General features: G+C 42.2%; 1 pseudogene; it reads left to right on the top strand.

Annotated features, from left to right (window-relative positions):
* Nucleotides 1–5,546: 5,546 nt before the first annotated feature.
* LOC147442328 (uncharacterized) lies at nucleotides 5,547–6,354 on the top strand (annotated as a pseudogene).
* The last annotated feature ends 393 nt before the right edge of the window (nucleotides 6,355–6,747 follow it).

The raw sequence follows: 6,747 nt of genomic DNA, 5'->3' as shown, positions 1-6,747 counted from the left end.
CAATGGCGTTCCCCCACCAGATTTTGATGGCTTTATGGCAGATGAAGCCCAAGAAAACTGGAATGCAGTCCACACAATTTTCAATGGAGGCCCGAATATGGTGATGAAATGTAGGGAGATATCATGCCTTTTCCATTGGGAACAAAGTCTAGGGATCCACACCACAAAATATGTGCTAAATGCATTTCAAGATGAGCACAAGCGACTGTCTCGAATGTGGCGGTACACGCAAAGCAGTGAAGATACAGAGGCCCAATATCGGTTCATTCAAGCTTGGTGGGCAACAAGAAAGGTGGCAGATGAGAATCAGGCCCAATGGAGTGCTAGTTGAGTTGGTGGCATGTCAGGTACCCTCATTGGAGGAAGGAAATTATTGGTGTAAGTTTTCAAATTTATTCTAGAATAGGTTGTAGATGTCCATTTAATTAGACCCTTCATGATATCAATGAAATATAGTTATTTCTTTATTTGTAGGCTCTAGATGACTATTATATCGAGGCCATCCCTCAAAAAAATCTCTCAGAGTCACGTCATGCTTCATGGCTAGTAGGTGAAAATCACAAACCTAAAATTTATTTGTACGATGCAACAGTTTCGGATATTGGGAACACTCTTCTTCAACAATACAAAAGAATGGCATATACAGAGGGTAAGTATATAGGAAGCGGACCAAGCATAAGAAAAAATGAGAGACAAGGGCAGCTTTACGACAATTTCACACACCTACTCCATCATAGACTAGCCGTGTTGTGAACGATGCAATTGGAGGAACCGATTTTCCAAAGGTGCCTGAGTTTTTTGGAGACCGGTTTACAATGACTAGGCGACGCAAGACATTCGGCAATGTTATAGGCGAGGAAGCAAATAGTTCACACAATCCAAAGTATGTCACTCAATATGTTGCTCGACAAAGAAATGCTCGAAAGTTGTCATTTGGAGATGCATCAGAGGTAAACCAAGATCACTCTATGGACAAGGAGAATGAAGGGGTGACAATTAGGGCCATTGAGGTTGACATAAATGACACCATGTGGGCAATCCGGAGGTGCAAACCGGGGTCTAGGTTCACTTGCCAAGGAAAAATCAAAGGAGGAAAGTGCAAGAAAAAGGTGAATTTATGCAAAGAGGGAATAGCGGGTCCATGTTTTTGGGGGAAACGCAACTGGGAGGGGCGTAACAATGAGACATGGGTATGGTTTTGTAGTGATGATGTCAAACATGTGTGGGATGTATGTACATATATATTGTGATGCGGCCTCCAAGACCTCCACTTGAGTGGCCAGTGGCACAGGGCACGAACTTAACAACGCTAGAAGTAAAGTCTTTGCAGCTAGCAGGGTTTCATATCACAACAAAAACTATGGAAGTGCAAGGGCAAAGACGTGCGGGCATGTATAGGACAGGTGTTTCTGAAGAGGCATCGCAAAGGATCGACAGTGCTTTAGGACTAGAAATGGTCATCGAGCAAGTGGAAATGGTAAATATCGGTAAGCATGAAGTCTTCATTGCAAAAACACCATACTCGAAGTTACGTGGTGAGAAATATCGAGTTACAATAGCTCGGAATCCTAGTTGTACTTGCAGAGACTTCCAAAGGTGGTCATGGGAAGGAATGAACTATGTGGATTGCAAACACTTGTATTATATCTACTTGAGAGTGTTTGGAATGGACATAAACAACAACATGTTCATTCATCAGTCTAGTTTGGCTGGTAACCAGCTCAAAACTTTACTGAGTGCAAAACGACTGTTGTAATAATTTAGCATTTGTTGGGCTATCACATTTACCTTGAGTTGTGCAAATGATTATATTTGTTTTGAGTTTTCAAGAAAGTGAATTCTATCATTGTTGTCTTTGGATATGTAATTAGGGAATGTGTGATGTGAGAGAGAGAGAGAGAGAGAGAGAGAGAGAGAGAGAGAGAGAGAGAGAGAGAGAGAGAGAGAGAGAGAGAAAGAGACAGAGTGTGTGGGCCGGGGGAGGGGGAAGAGAGAGAAACAAGGGAGAGAGAGAGAGAGAGAGAGAGAGAGAGAGAGAGAGAGAGAGAGAGAGAGAGAGGGAGGGAGGGAGAGAGGGCAAGAGAGAGAGAGAGAGAGAGAGAGAGAGAGAGAGAGAGGGAGAGAGGGACAGAAAGGGAGAATGTGTTGGGGGGAGGGGGGAAAGAGAGACATGTGAGAGAGAAAGAGATGGGGGAGAGAGAGAGAGAGAGAGAGAGAGAGAGAGAGAGAGAGAGAGAGAGAGAGAGAGAGAGAGAGAGAGAGAGGAGGTCCTTGAGTAGCCCACTAGAAAAAAGAGTGGGAGGAGAGCCGGCGGCAATGTACAGTGATGGTAGGAGGAGGAGTGGCAGATGGTGGTAGTGAGCTAACACCACCAACTACTAGTGGTGGGCTAGGGTGTTGGTTGTCATGGGTGGTAAGGGGCGGCAATGGGAGGTAGAGGTGGTGGAAAAAAAATCTCGCTCCATTGAGCTCGCTCCATAACCACCCTCGGATACAACATGGTCTAGGAACTCAAGGAGTTCGGTTTAGCCAGTGTGGAGCAAGGCGAATGAGGGTCCCTCTCACTCCTATCGTAGAGTGTTTGCAGTTACCTCCACGCACAAGTGCATCTCGTACTTGAAGGATGTTCTTTCTTCAGACACCCTCACACGAGACATATTCCACATGTGGAGAATATGAATCTCTCGGACTGACACTGGCGCCCACTATTTCAATTTTCTGTCACGACAAAGTCCCTAGGTGCTGGTCAAATCTGTTTTCTAGACCATTTTTAGCACGCCGTATCAAGAGCATTTTTCGTGGCCAAAAATTGTTGGATACGTAGAATGACTTGTTGAGATACAAGTGTTGCTAAACAACATTATAGATGGTTGTTTATGGATATAGCAAGGCTATGAGTTGTTAATGAAAAGGTTTCATTGTTTGTACCTAGAAGTGATCACTGTTTCACCTTCTTTTATGGTTCAAACGTTTCAGCAAGACTTGCAATTGATTGCAATAGTAAGTATTTAGTTTCTTTTTGCAACTATTTACACTCCTCTTCAATGTGTGATAGGAACACCATATTCGCCATCAGTATTTGCAAGGATGATTATGGATATACATGTTTGGATTTGTTTTTTGCTAAATGCATTCACACTAGGTGTTATGAGCCCTAGTGCTTAGCAAAGGCTGATTTGGAACGGCATGCATATTCATCAATTTGTTGCTTATGAAGCATCTTGCACTCTATGTGCAATATCTCTATGAGCTTACTTTGGGGTCTACCAATCACCAATAGAGTTCATGGGCTCGGTTTGGGTGTTTGTGGATTTTCCCAGTTAACCACTATGATTATTTAGGACATTGCTGATTCCTCAACAATGTTGTACAATATTGTGATCCCCGTTTAACAGTCCTCTTGGATGACTGTCTATAAACCGTGGAGAAAAACACATCCGATACTGTCAGAATCCAAAGAGGATAGGTAGATTACAACTTACAAGTGTACTCTTGTGCTGAAGATATGCAAAGCACGTACGTTAGCACCAAGAAATCCAATTAGCAAGAATGTATCACTCTAGTTGGCGTTGCTTACGATAACGTAAAGCATGTTTGTGACTCAGTTTAGTCCCTTCATGTTTAATTTTGATTCTTAACCTTGAACACTAGTTATGGTGGGGTTGTTTACTGATGAATTTTGAAAACAAGTCAAGGACTTAGACTTGGTTGATAAGTTATGTCGGCAAGCTACTTTTCATGGAAAGTGGTACTCTCTCGGGGACATCTTTATTGTGATATCTCGCTCCTCATACTCATGTGCATTCTCAATGGAGTCTACACACTACGATTGGATAGGAACTGGTAATACAAGATGGTTACAAAGGGACAACAATGTGGAAAATCAAGATGTTACTCTTGGTTTCATTGAACCTCCTACTAAACCGTGTTCCACTCAAGCAAACAGTTGGATCCATAAAGAATGCCACTGTTGAAAACATTACTATATCATCACTCTTGTTTTTGAGGACGAAAACACTTCTCCAAGGGGGGAGTAATGTCATGCCAAGGGCATACCCAATGGAGGTCATGGACCTGGTCCTAGTAAGTGGCTGACTGCCAATGTGGAACAGGGGATTTAGTAGCCAGGGGCTATATAAGGGATGTTGGGCGGTGAATCCAAGCCAGGTAGTTCCCTGGGAATTTCATTAATAGGTTGTTGATACTTCTAACTAATCAGTACATTATCAAGTATTTCATGGTTTCCAAAAATTAAGTCAAAACACTCACAAAAAAGTGTCTTTGGGTGTATCCAATCCTGAAGCTCATTTTCAAAAAGACAATGTTCATAAATATACTCTTTGCAAGAGGTCTTTTTGTAAAGATGCTTCCTTCCACAAGGGACAATAGCAACTTGCACATTACAACTGATCATAAGTCAAGAATGTGTCAAATAGGGGTGTTTCTTCCTCTTCCCCTAGTAAAGCTATGAGATTTTTCTCTACTAAAATTAGAGGATGAGCTAGGTGTCAAAAATGACGTGAATGAATTGGGGGTGGCTAGAGAGTTAGGTATTTTTAGTGAAGGGGAATCATCGTCCTCAATACATGGCTTGAGTAAATTGGTGATAATCTTAACACCTTTGTAGTTTGCATACGTAGTCAAATACATCACAGATTCATCAGATTTCAGTTCTTTACAAACATCCAGCATAAGCCCATGAAAAATATTGAAATCAATCTGATCAATCACTAATTGTTTAGCTTGGCCACCTAGCCAAGAATAGATAAGGGATAGATGAAAGTCCACTAGCTTCTTAGGGAAGACCTGGTCCAGATGGTTGACGATAAATCAGACAGCATGGTCAAACCACATAATGCTGAATTCGGATGATGCTTTAGGGTCAAGAAATTTGCAAGCACATTTAACATATGGTCAAAAAACATTCCAAATAGATTCCGTGTAGAAGTCAGGGTTACTTTTAGCAAACTCCATGTTCCCTTTTGTCTGAATGTATAGACCTATAAGCATTTGGAATGGTCAATAAGGTTAAAGTTGAAGGGGGCTTTAATGAGTTCTCCTTTTTCTAAGAACTGTCCTCCTTTCAAAATTATGAGTCTACAATCCTAAACTGTGGAGGCAGGAAGATTATCCAGATAGACCCATGTTTCACTAAGAATTGGTGCCAGAAAGGCTTTGTTAGGTAAACCCAAAGCTGATGGTCCACACCCAAAGATTCAATTTCAATTTGTCTAACTGGTAGGGCATAAACATTAAATTGAAAGTTTCAACTTTCTCAAACAACAACGTTATATAAATCTCAAAACTAATTATGTGACGGAGCTTTTCCTATTGCTTAGTATTGATTGGATGCATGTACATTTGACTTTTGAATCATGGTTCCAAAAGGTTCTCCATTAGATGCATAACTTTCCTAATGTGCATCACTACACAACAACTATGAATTTTTGATAGTGATTTCTGGTATATTGTATGGACACGTGTATGTGGCAACCACTTGAAAAGTTCTTAGAGATCCTTCAACACCCAAAAAACATGCAGTTGAGATGATGAGAGAGAGAGAGAGATTACCCTTGCAGGGTAATGAGAAGACCTTTAGAGATTCAGAAGAGGAGTTTCCTAGTGGTACATACTTAATCAGCTCTGAGATGATAGAGTTAGATGAAGATGAAGACACAATTATACACCGGACTCTTGGAGGATAACTTGACCATGGTAGAGGAAAATGGTAGGTCATTCATACCTTCGGAGAACAATATTGTGATGATGGTAGTTGAAAATGGCATCACACACTCTGCCAGAAGAAATTGGTGGTAAAGATTCACCAAGCTCTGGTTCGGCCTATCCTGCAAGTGGTGCAGAGTAGGGAGGCTCAAAGACATCCTCTATGACAGGGGGCTTGGGCCTAGCAAGGTGGCATGGCTATGGAGCAGATAGCTGTTGTCCGAACAAGGGGTTTTCGCCTCGGAGGGAGGCTCCCGGAATCTTCTCCCAGAGCTAACCCATTCCCTCCCTTCCTCCCCTAAATTCTTTTGCTTTGGGAGAGGCCCTCCCTCTCACCTCTTCACCAAGAGGAGTAGGATGGCGAATTCTTTGGAGGTTCTTCGAGATGCAAGAGGCTTGTGGTAGGTTCCTCTTTGTATCAAGGCAACAGAGGACATCTTTGGAAGGGGCAAGGCTCTCCTTGTAGCCTGGTGTGTTGTTGGAATATTGGTTGTTGAGTTCTTGTTGGTTTCCTGATCCGCCTCGGTTCGGGCAGTGGAGGTTGTTTGGTGGCACCCTTGCCTCTTGGTGGGCCTATGGTTCCAGATGGTGACTTGGTGTTTAGGTGCTTGGCAGTGTTGTCAGCTTTAATTGGCTACTGATCTCGATTCAGATTCCTGTTTTTGGCTACCTTGTGGCGGCCTCACTTGTGGGGATTTCGGATGTAGCAGGTGATTTTTGGATTAATAAAATGAAAACAAATCATGAAACTATCAAGTAGTGGTAGAATTTGAAGCTTTTGACACGGCCATTGCATCAAAAATACCCAAAAACTTAAAAGACACTTTGTCTATTTTCCTCATTTTAACACCCGGAGAGGGAGAAAAGTCCAAAAAAAACCCAAATAGGTTTTACTAAACTGCGCGGACCATGTCTCTAGTCTATTGAGCATGCTAAGCGGTATATGGCATGTGTAGCATTGCCAAAAGAGGCATTGGTCATAGGCCACCACATGTGGAGCATTTCTAGAGCATAAAATCACAT

This window comes from Adiantum capillus-veneris, chromosome 14, assembly GCF_014529385.1.
Source record: "Adiantum capillus-veneris isolate H3 chromosome 14, ASM1452938v2, whole genome shotgun sequence".
In the NCBI taxonomy this organism is placed as follows: Eukaryota; Viridiplantae; Streptophyta; class Polypodiopsida; order Polypodiales; family Pteridaceae; genus Adiantum; species Adiantum capillus-veneris.
Note: the sequence above shows the minus strand (reverse complement) of the source record. Positions and strands in the feature narration are given on the sequence as shown.